Source organism: Nicrophorus vespilloides, unplaced genomic scaffold (assembly GCF_001412225.1).
Source record: "Nicrophorus vespilloides isolate i.1.1-1 unplaced genomic scaffold, Nicve_v1.0, whole genome shotgun sequence".
Classification (NCBI taxonomy): Eukaryota; Metazoa; Arthropoda; class Insecta; order Coleoptera; family Silphidae; genus Nicrophorus; species Nicrophorus vespilloides.
Window position 1 is genome coordinate 138,625 of NW_017098451.1, and position 13,346 is coordinate 151,970.

The following is a 13,346-nucleotide window of genomic DNA, read 5'->3' on the forward strand; positions in this document are numbered from 1 at the left end:
GTTATTACATAATTTCTTGTTTTTTTTTATGTAAATATATTGAATTTCCATCATATATACATGAAGCTTTAAAAAACGAAACAAAATTAATATTTTTTTTTAAGTATTTATTCAAATTTATATAACTATCTGTGCTTATATTAGAACAATAGTTGCTATAAAAATTAAAATTATTATTTCATATTTGCAGCTTGCTTTGTTATTTATAACAATTATGAAATAATTATTATTGTATTTCATTGTTTTATTATTAAAATATCAATATATACCCTTTGTATAAATTGTTATATAGAATATTCGTTTGTATATTATAATCAATCGGAATTAAGCGAAATACAACATCAATATATTTATATTATGAACGGAGCGTAATATATTATTTATTTGGTAACATAAAGCATTATTAAACGTTAACTTTGACTATACAGAGTTGATTGAATAGTATAAATTGAATATTAATCAAATTGTTAGAATTTTAAATATTATTTTAAATAATAATAGTATTTATAAACTTTTTTTTTCGGACAAAGTTTTGTTTTTACAAACCGATGTTTCAGTATAAATTTAATTATACAGTGAAACCTCGCTTAACGAGTTTAATCCGTTCCAAAATTTCCGGTCATTTTTAGTCATATAGTGAAATACTCAATATTCAAAATTACACATAATATGTGTACACAAGTTTTAAGAATGATGTAATTCGGGACTTCTCTTATTATCGTCACTGGTTATGCGAAACATCGTTCGTTAAGCGAGTCATTTTTCTTATAATTCATTTTGATCGTTAAGCGAAATGCTCGTTATGCGAGGTGCTCATTAAGCGAGGTTCCACTGTATTTCAAAATATATCAATTTATTTATAAAGATAAAAAGAATATTTAAAATTCTATAATTTCAGCCATTTTTCGATTATTAAAGCTGAAAAGTATAGAATTGATTTATAAATGTATAATATATAATTTTGTTACCTTTTTTACATTTATTCTATTAATAATAATAATAATAATAATGTTTATTGCATTATTTACAAAAAAAAAACATATAAAGAAATAAAAAGAACAAAATAAATATATATAATTTCAAAAAAGTTAACTGATACAAAGGGCTATTGGCCATAGGTCTTTCTTCCCTTTATTCTATTATTTGTTTATAAATTTAAAATGCACTTTAAATATATAAATGATTCTTTTACTTCCGTGGTTTCTGATTTGGAAAGATTGTAATTAATATGTTCAAAAATAGACGAATAATTTTACTATATTTTCTTTGTTTATATATGGAATTATTTAAAATTAATTTTAGAAATTATTAATATAATTTAATTTCTATTTATTTTCAGTAAATTTATTAAATATTCTAGAAATTAAGTATAATTATCAAAATTCGTGTAATGTCAAATTAACAAATTTTTAAATTATGTTAATAACAAATTTGAAAACTCATTTTCCATATTTAAAATATAGTGATTTCTCTGTAGATGATTTATATAAATGAAATTGTTTATTTCACATTTAAAGATTATTGATATTGAAGAACAAAGTACAAATGTGAAATAGAATAATTTATTGTATTCATGTAAACACATTTATAATATTATTGCTATTGACCTTAGTTTTTTTTGACTATTTTATAAATTTATAAATTATTATTAAGAGATGTTACGTATTTCATGTAATAATGTTTGAAAATGTATGAAATTTTTGTGTGAATGAAAAATAATTTTTTTGATCGACGTCTATACAAAAAAATTCAAGGTGCTTTTGAGCGTCGTCGTTGGGAGGGCGTCTGCGTCGCGGGTGGAGTTAGTGGTGCGTCGGATCGTTAGTTCCATGCGTGGAACTACAGCCTACAGTACATACATTCCAGATACAGAATTCCAGTTACGTTTAACCAGTCGCTGAGTGAACGGCCAGGCCAGGCTAACCAGCAATCGCAGACAAGAAACTTGTCCAACGCGCGCGTCGTCCCTTCCTTCCCAAACGGAGAAGAAGAAAAGCGAAGAACTTCGACTACTACTACAACTAGCATAGGGAAAGAAAAAAGCGAAGCGCGAGTGAGAGAAGACCGTGTACAATTATTTGAAATTCCTCGAGTTTTGTGGATTTTTACGCATGCCTTCACTTCAGCGACGATCCTTCTTCGGTAAGTACAACATCCTCGCAGACATTGAACGTAGTGCTTGCTGTGTATATATGCATATATGAACACAAGCATCAAGAAATCGCTCTCTCGCACAATCGATGTAGAGGAGTCCCAGAGAGCCCAAACCCAAATGAAACTTGACATTTCCCTCTTCTTCGGCCGTTCGTTTGCCGACAGCTAGCAAATACAATTTACGAATATGATGTAAGTGAAAGGACCTCGGATGTAATAAACATCGGTTTTCCTCCTAAGCAGCAGCCGATTACTCCATTTAAAAATAATAAAATATGTGTATAATATGAATCGACGCAACAAGCCTATGCCAAATCTGCCCAAGAACAAAATCTATACGCACGCACACAACAACAAACCGAACAGAAAGCGCCGCATTGCATAACACATCCGAGCAAGAAGCATTATATAATCGGCAATTATACACATGGCACGGATGCATTATTTCGCTGGTATTAAAATTGATCGAGGGACAAAACGGATCCGATGCTAAAGCTTTAGTTAAATGCCCAAATTTCCTCGACACCCGAAACCGGTTACAGATTAACGCCTCATTCACATCATCGGCAGCATCATCATAGCAAGCGATGAGATTAATGATTTGAATATTGCATTAATATTAGATTCGTCGCGTTGCATCACCGCAAAACTCTGATTAATTGCGCCGGATTATTTGCACATTTGCGGCGTTCCATATAAATACATATTTTTCTTCTTCTGATGGATGGAATCCCGCGAGGTGCGGTCCTTGGCCCTCCTCGATACTGCATCGGATAGATGAATGGCTCGACGTGCGAAATCCATTAATCACCGTCTCGTTTTAATGAGTTACACGATGACACAAATTTACTGTACGGTGTAAATAATTTGGGGCGAATTTAAATCGCGTTTAAAACGTGCTATCGCACCGAAAATAAACGTCACCCGTTTGATGTTTAGCTGCGGCACCTACTAAATACCCTCACCTGCTTTTACTCAATTAATCGCTTTACGGTTTAGAAAAAATCACGCAAATCAACCGCTTTTTGTCAATCGATGAATTAACTAATTCCTGATTCCGAAATACCGGTCTAATAATAGATATATATATATATATCGCCTGTTATTGGCTAACTTTAATCATATCGAATTTATCTCGTAATTAAAGTTGGCCATACGTTCAGTTTAAATTAGACATCACGAACTACACGGATAATCCGATATTAGCTTAAATTTGGTTTCGGGTTAATGCCGGAATAAATATCTCTCACCTAAACCCGATTTAAGACTTCGTTATGGCTGTCATCCCAAGCAACCTATCTGATCGTCCAATTTCCCATGAATTAAAGACTCCATTCTGACACATAACGCAATTATGCTCACCCGGTATATCTCCATCCATATTACAGAACATTAAAGCCGTTCTATTTACAAACAAGTTCACTTAGATTATTTCAACATTTATTATGTATAATAATATAAACTCTATCATCCCACAATAATTGGAATGCACTTTAAGCTTAAATTATTCGATATTAAGAAAAATTATTTGCAAATGAATAAAGTATAACAAGTAGGCTTCATAATTAAAAAAAATCATACAACTCAATTCTCAAATTACTAGAGAATTTGTATATTTTGAAGATGTAATTAAAATAACTGCCAACAGTTTTAGTTTTTATACATAACTGATAGTATCTTTTATTTAATTCTATTATTTATGAGGATAAATAACTCTGGATGTTGTAAAGTTAGAAATCAAAAATTATAATAATTCTGCTACTAGATTTTGAATAAATTTGTATAAAGTTTGGTAATTGTTCTGGCTTAACTCTTGGAAGTTTAATTATTATTTGCTCAATTAAACATCATCTATTTATTTTATATTAGTCCGAATACAAAGACTTTATCGAAATAGTTACATTATGATTTGTATTATGTGAGACTTACAAAGTAACTTGTGCTTGGATGCGCGCAAAACTAAATAAATTGCTTACATTTATGGCACTATCTATAAGGAACTAAAATAAAATGACATATAATATTTATGTTGGTTTATATGTAAGAACAGCTGTTTCTGCATTTTTTTAGACGGAGGACAATATTTATTAGCAATAAATAGATGAAAAAAGGGACGTATTTCAGTTTATATTTTATTTACTATTTTTTATTAAAACCTATTCTTCTTAATCTTAATTGTCTATTAAAGAGACATTGTCAGTTTAAATTATTTTGGAATAGTTTAGTTCTTTATTTAATTTTATATATTTATAAAAACAAACAATATTTTTTTATAAAACTAATATAAATTATTGACGTTGAACATGTGCAACATGTGTATTTTAGTGTAATATATAAAAATGGATAATCTACAAATAAATAGTTGAACAAATTGTATCATGTACGTTGGAAAATGGAGCATTTATAATAGTATACATGGGAACGTACTTCAATAGCAAGCAATTCATTTCGTATTCAAGTTAACCGTTTGTAAGATACACCAATCCATTTGATATATTACCGATGTTACATAATGCGAAGAGCGATAAATTGACGGATTTTAAAGTGATCATCAGGTGTGAATTTACAACTGTTGCAATATGTTTCGAATAATGTAATTAAGAGAGATAAAAAAAATACACGAAGCTTCTACTTTTGTGCGGAGCACGCATTCTTTATGAGTATGTCTGCAAAGAAATCCTTTCATAGACAACAATATTAAATCCTGTTAATTATTACCGCCGCATTTAATTTTTTAATTGACACAGTCAGTGCGTGCAGTAACTTTATCATTCCATCCGTTTGCTGAACAATCGCACATGCAACATTACGAAAGAAATATGGGAACATCGCTTTGTTGCTTGACAGCCATAGTTAAGCAACGTTAATTGAATGGGCGATCGATAGTCGTTTGTCAACAAAAATTAGTGTTAATGAGAAATCCAATAAAAATTAATAATTTATCACAATCAATAAATTGTCTTTTATTTGACATTTTGATCCTATCCATGACTTTGCGGTATTCAGTTTATTGGTACATGTTCCATTTTATGAGTTGCTAAATAGTAATACAAAAAAGCTTGTTATATAATTAGAAAGATTTAGTATGTATTCAATGTTGCATGAAGTAATAAAATCATTGGTATTATTGGACGGATTCGAAAATAACATGTGTCGCCACGACGGACTTTTCATCCTTGATTTTATAATCGATCGATTAAACTCCAGTTTTCCTACAAGTGGACAATTAAAACGTCGCAAAAAAAATAGTTTTAATTGAGAAAATTGTGGCTTCGATTGCGAGGAAATCGAAGGCAAAGCAAATAGTAACAATTACGCTCTGCATTTATTGGATCGCAAGTGACTTTGACTTTTAACGTTCGGTTTGTTGGAAGAGGAGGAGGTGTAATTGCATCTCGGAGCTAAATGAATCATTTTAGCCTTCACTTAGCATATTCCAATTTGTCATGAAAATAATTAAAAACTTTTTCTTGTGGTCGCAGGGAAAAAACAATGGCGGAAATAAAGAAATGGAGTACAATGGAAATGGGTTCTGAAATTTTCGCCGGGCGACAGCTTTCAGTAGAATTGGGGCATATATTCTTTGTGCGGCGAATGCAGTCTGCGGATAGAGTTGAAATTCAGAAATTACTATTAGATTCTTATTTTGAAATAGTTCATTCATTCATAATGATTGAATTCGTATGTATTACGAACAATGCAGATTCATATTTGGAAAATGTATGTGAAATTATAATAAAACTCAAAGAAACAATACTTTTTTTTGCACAATGCAAACATTTCTTAATAAAGAAATTGTGATTGGAAATAGTTCAATGATTAAAATACTACCAATAACATTTAATTGTTAAACAAAGTAAATGCATATATGTAATATGAAGTATTACAACCAGTAATAAACTCATGTTGGTAAAGTATTGATATTTTGAAAGGGAAATGAAAATACTTTTGTAATTAATTTTATAGAAAACAATTTTGTCTTAGACTTATACAAATTAATTATGTAAATCAAATTATTATTTTATTATTATTATTACTTTCAAACTCTTATTTAAACCTTTTCAACGATAGAACATAAATTAACACAACACAAATGTTAATTACATACTTTTATTGGAACTTATGTGAAAAAAGCAAAAATATTTTTGGTCTAAATAAATCAGTTAAATGTATTTATAAAACACTTGCAGCTGTGGACTTTAAGGAAGTTGAGTTTGTAAAGAAAAATATCGACAATAAAAAAAAATAGAGAAATCGAAGTGCTTGTTTTAATTTTGCAAAGCTGTACGTATTGAATGCGAACTTAGTTCGAAGAGTTTTCCTTTTCGTCTTTTTTTGTGTGAACTTTAACTCGTAAGACTTCTTTGAACCAATATCGGCATAACACGGAAAACCTGGAACTGGTTTACTCAATACCTACTACCTACAACGTCTGCTACCATTGAAAGTCGATTTCCTTTTCATCTCGAGCCCCAATCAAACAGCGATTATGATGAACATTTTTTTTGTAAAAAAAAGCGGTATTCGATAAATACTAATTTTCCCAGTTTTTCGCACGACAACCAAAAGAAGCTCGCTCGTCTCGTAATTTATGTTCCGTTGTCGCAAAACACGGCTCACCTTCTTTGTAGCCTTTGTGGTCCTTAATTCTATTATGCCAGAGATTCTGTATAGTGTTTCCAACCGTCTTACCCGACCCAAGCATCCCGCAGTGAGACGACATAAATTAAAAAAATCCTTGCACCCCTTTTAAACATATGATTTATTTTCAGAATCTCTAGATTTCTACAAGCGTGAAGAAACGTAACACGAATTCGTACACTTTCGCATCTCCAATTGACACACATATTAGTTAGTTGCCTTTACGTGTTTAGGTTGCATTAATTAAATGAACGTTTCCGTGTTGCAAACGCATTAAGATACAGACAAAACGAAATAAAAAGAAATGAACAAACATCGAATTAAAGGAACTTAAATTGAAATAAATTCTTATGCGTATCCGAAACTGGAATGCGGAGTTTGCTTATTTTTTTGTTGGTTCGTTGTTATTGTTGTTTTCCATTCCCTTTTTCGTATACGAATTGGAACTAAAGAAACTATAACCAAGGACGGTAAATTCAGGATGAGACTTTTGAATTGAACATGTCTCGTCATTTCAAAGCTAATATAGTATGCGTTTTGGCATTCAAACAGTGCTGAAATACGTTTATGAATTTATGCAAGTACGGAGACTACGCAAACTTACTTTGCAGTAATTGAAATTCGCCGGTTATAAGCTCAACTTTAATTGTCTGAAATATATTATTATTTATCACTGCGTTTCGAAATACTTCAATTAGTTCCGTTCGTCTATATTTGTGGTTTGGTTTATAAACATAATTTATATCTTGCAGTTTAATTGAAATTTGTAAATCATTATAATATCTTCGTATAAACTAGGGAGTTTATTAAACGAATAATGGACAGTCCTACTTCGTACTTCTAAAACCATAAAATATTACATAAAAAACCATGAAAATAAGGTTAAATTCCAAGAAAAGCATTACCATCACAGGTATCACAGCTTGACCATTCATTATGTAACTAAAGGAAATTTCCATTAGAACCTTTTCTCCAATTGCCAAAACAAAATTAATTTATTAAATATGTCTTATATTTATAAGCAACAGAGTTTCTCAACCTTTTTGCCAACATATTTGTTTGTAGTTGTAGCATAACCTAATAGCATTGAGTATTTCCTAGCTTTGACACCAGGTGACAGCTGTCATTTTGTGACCCTTCAAAATTTTACACGATTGACATTACAGTTAATTTATTGTGATTATATAATGTAATAATTATTTAATTTCTTTGAGAAAGCAATGTTTTTGCACAGATTATGAATTATACACGAAATTTACAGTTTCTTTAATTGCCAACAAAAACAATTAAATTATGTTATGCTATTACAATTCATTATATATCCTTACATAAACAATTGTTTAATTGCAAATTATAAATAAAACAATAATATTTAAATTTCTGTAAAATTTAGTTTAATATCTTTACTCAGCGAAGATAATAAAATATAACTATAACATAGTGTTTCTGATCATGAATATAAGAGTATAATTTATATCTTATGACTCTTTGGAATAAATTTTGAAAGTAGCTATTGCGAATTCTGTGTGTTTGAATGGTATTAATGATTCCGTATTCAGAAATGTTATATTGCGGCGTTCATTATTTTCTAAGTAATTAATAATTCATGGCGAATTATAAATGTATTTTTAGGAACAAAAATAAAATTTATAAAACAATATATGAATATATCTAATAGAATTACTTGTAATTGGACGTTAATCTGATAACATTTCTATTATTAATAATTTATGTTAGAAATAATATATATTTTAATATAAGACATTTGGTTATTATGTAATTTAATGATTGAATTTGTTTAGCAATTAATGATTGATTCTTAATTATTTGATTAACGCAATTATTGAATGTTATAAATAATTACATTGATTGCTTTAATGTAAGTAAATCTGGAAACGTAACATGATTAATAGGAGAATAATTTATGTTGAAAATAATGATAATATGCGTTAGTTTAAGATATTCAGTTATGAAGAAATGATGCGTTTCAGTAGTATATAATTTGTAAAATAGAAATAGCTTCATATGATTGAGCGTGTAAACTGTGTAAATTGGGGAATTAGAACAAGTTTAATGCTGCTTCTCTGCGCTGATTCGAAATCCGTTCTGCGTGCAGCAAATAAATAGGTCTGTTGATCAGACGAATGCCAAAAATATCTTTGGGTCGATGCAAATATTTGCGGAGCGTTTATGAAATATTGTATATTTATAAGATGTGGGACTAAAGGTGAACACTCTAGCCGTGAACGCACAACAGCCGTTCACAGTTTACTGCAGCTAGGATAGGTTACTTGCAGATATGTGCACTTTTTCCTCGCTCGGATTTAAAGGTAAACGGAGGAGAGGAGATGAAGAAAGAAAAAAATAGAATATATAGGAAAACCTCGAACCGCCCACGCAAATGCATCTTAAATGCTGTGATCGAAAGCGAACTTCATCGGCTAATAATCGCAGTTTGTTGCTAAGCTGCAAGTATTTGGATTTTGGAGCGTCAACAAGGATAATTCGGGGATTTTGTTGGATGTCAAAGGAGAAAATTCGGTTTAGACTTACGGTGTAAATGCTAATGTTCGGAGGAGCCAATTATAAGGCAATATGTATTCATAGACAATATGAATTTAACATAAGTGGTTGGCAATGAATCGTACGTGGGGTGTAATTAATTAAGCACCTATCCCCAAGTTTCTCCTCCCTTCAGTTACTTAATAAACACACACGCACACACTCACACATATATTTATTCACATACATGTGTCTGCTTTTACCACTCTGCACCTCATTAATTACTATTCACTAATTGCCTTTATCCGAATAATCAACCTCTCATCCTCTGTCCTTCGTCCACACAAATTTCGGGTCGCAAGAATCAAAGGACGAAATGAAACGTATCCTATTTACTCACCTCCCGTCACACGTAATTTAAATTATTTCAGCTAGAGAGGCCACAGTCAATAAGAATGGAGCTTGCCAACAAAAACTCATTCATTCCGACCATCCATTATGTTTTCGCGTTATGAATTAATCCTCGTTCTCGGAACTAATTACAAACCTCGCCAGACGACAAGTGTCCTTTTCAATATGCTTGTAATATCAACACAGACACTTAAAAAAGAACGCATATGCATTCGTCGTCAAAGGTGAAAAAGGTTTTCCGTAATCAAGCGTGAATTACGAATATTTCCACGGAATATCCAGCGATGGAATAACAGTAATACCGGTAAAATCATCAAATACGTTGCTTTCGATGCCGTAATATTGGATTATTGGTAATAGTTCGATCCGAAAAGCGATACCTGAGCATTTCTGTTATTCCATCTATTTGAGAGTTATCAAATATTTATGTGACCGTGTATCCAATACAAAGGTATGTAATATTAACACAATACATATTTTAGTGAGATCGCTGAGTACGCATCGATAAAGTGTATTTATATATAATAATATGTTTCAATAACATTAGTCATTTGCTAACAAATACATCAAATGTCACTTCAAATATAGAAGCAAGTACAGTGGAACCTCGGGCGTTTCGCTTAACGAGCAAAATACGTTGTAAGAAAAATGACTCGCTAAATGGAATGCATTATCGTATATTATATTAATTTATATGGGGAAAATTCACTATACGAGTAACATTCTGGAACGGATTATGCTCGTTAAGCGAGGTTCCACTGTATTAACAGAATAAAAGAGTTATAAGACGAAGCTAAGAAAATTAATTTTGTTTGTTTGTGTTATCATTTTACTGTATTTCATCTTTATAACATTACCAAATAACAGTTATTGACAGTAAACTTTAATTGCAATCAAGTTTTGTAATCATTTATACACTTATAAATTATAATTACAAGTATATTTATTAATTATTTATTTAATTAAGAATTCTTTAATGTACTGAGAGACGCCGTATATTAAACTATTAGAAATGTTAATATTATTTGCACATAATAAACAAATACAATTTAATAGTTATGTTTCTCTATATTTTCAAAATAGATTTTGGTCGCTACGTCTCTTATTAAATTGTAAACTCCACCTTTTAAAACTTAACTTTCAAAGTGATGCTAATTCTCAACAACGCTTCAGTTTCAGCATCTTCTAGCAACTTTGATGGACTTTGATCCTCGACTGAAAGTGGTATTTTTGCATTCAAAAAAGTTTTAATTAATCAATTGTTCAAGAGAAAAATCAAATTTAACTAGATTGAGATAACTGCGCAAAATCTTTTTATCTTCTTGATGAGTAAGAATATTGAAAACATTATTTTTTTGGACTCGTGCACTTCTTGACGTTATTCACATCTAAAAATTATTATATCCTAAATATTATTTAATAAATCTTAATAAATAATTATGACACTTTATCACTTAATGTTTTAAGTAGACTTGCATTATTTTAAATTATGTTACAATTGTGGAAGCAAAACGAAATTTTGGGATTATATTAGAGAAATATTTTACAAATTGCTGTTTTGATCAGTTCGGATTGATTATAGTATAAAATAAATTATAATTGAACAACAAAATAAATAAATACTAAATATTAGTACACAAAATTATTTTTTATACATAAATGATTTGTACAGTCAAGTCTCTTTTTGTGCGGTTTATTTTGTATGTATTCAGTGCCTTAATTAGTCTGGTTTCAATATACAACAGGTTTTTCTGTATTTATATACCATTATTACATGTGACTGCACATATGTTTTTACCAAGTAGATTTTATGAGCAAGAATCGCGAAATTCAAACTTCGAAAACTGCATCATTTATGAAACTAAGCTATTGTATAAATTGTAGAATCTAAATTATTTTCTAGGTTATCAATAATTCAATTACAAAATATGTGTGAGTTCTGGTCAGGACAATTTAATTCTCGCTCCACACAAAACTGATTAAAAAGTTAAGCAAAAGGGCGTAATTAGTTTTATTACAGGGAGCACCACATGCTCTTTCTCCTGTTGGTCCATTTTCGGAGGGGCATTTGCCACATTTTACATGGACGCACTAAAAGCTTTTTACGTTATACAGTCTTCGCTAACAGCTCGACGTTAAATAAAAGAGTGCACTTTTGTAGATTTCGTTCCACGCATTGGAAGAGAGAGATCTCCGTACTGAACCGGAAATTATTAATTCAGAATATCCATTGATAAATTATGCGACCGTTTCGCTGTTTGTATAGATCTTAGTAGTATAGTTCTAGTAATGACCATGCAACTAGTTTTGCAGTAATTAGCAATGTAACAATAATGTGCACGAATTGAGGGAAACGCATTCAGGAAAGTTGACAACCACGTTTCAAGTCGTAATTCCTGTATTCTTGTTGTATACATAGATTGTTCACATTATCAGCAATTTCTTTATGACATAGTTTTCATTTAACATACAAATAAAAATGAGTAATTACGATTAATACTTTGATTATTAATAATATTTCCATTTATTTAATACTATTTTATAATACTTTTTTTATACAAAAACATATTTTCATATCTGACCTATTGTGAAAATAGAAGAAAAACTGAATTTGAAATTTCTGTGTTCTAGTTGTATGTTGCATAAATTCTTTGTGACATAGTTTTCATTTAACTTAAAAATATTTAATAAGCAATAGTTATACTAAGTTAACTGTTGACTTTAATTATAAATTAACTTTAATTGACTGTAACAAAAAAAAATACGCGTTGTATGAAATCGTGTTATACGAGAATTTTCCTCATTTTGTTATATTGTGTGTTGTACGAGAATCGCATTATATAAAAAAGTTGTACCAATATTTTAGTCACGTTGTAGAAACTACTGTAATTAGTTACATGCTTTAACTATACAAAAATACTTGCTAGAATACTATTGATAAACACATATTTTCATGTCTAATCTATTGTTAAAGTTCAAGGAAAACAGATCAAATCCTTTGGACAAGAGAACTTTAAAGCTTTAAGAACTTCAAAGACAATGGGATAATTGCTGCTATCATGTTGTTTCTTGCCTTCGATTCTCGCCGATTTGTAAAGCCCCGGCTTAAATTTCTTTGCTCTTTGTAAAAGAGAAGCGTCCAATTGTCCGTTTCCTCAAGTTTAACATTCGACAGATTTTCAATTTACTTCTTTTCAACGATTTAAATAAATTTAAATTAAATTTTTCAATATTACTTTTACGTAAATAAATTCTGATTTTACTTACTACGAATAGAGGGACAGATTGTTGTTAAATCGGTTCTTAGATTAAGCTTCAATAAATTTATATATCGGATATAAATAGCCGCGTTGATTAATTTATTTCTATTTATTTATTTATTTATTTTGGAAAGCTTAAGTCGTTAAGCATCACGGAATTACATGATCAAGAAAATGTAAAGGAAGATGCATCTGATGGACGGACAATGGAGAAATGAAAAACAAACGTTAACTTTCTACTTTTATTCCTCGCTTCGTTGTTGTACTTGTTGTTGTTTTTTTTTACTTGTGTATTTCGTTTCGTTATGTTTGCAGATGAGACTGAAGATTTGCGCGGATAACAGCCGAGTTTCCTTAATTGAATGGTATGATGCGAAT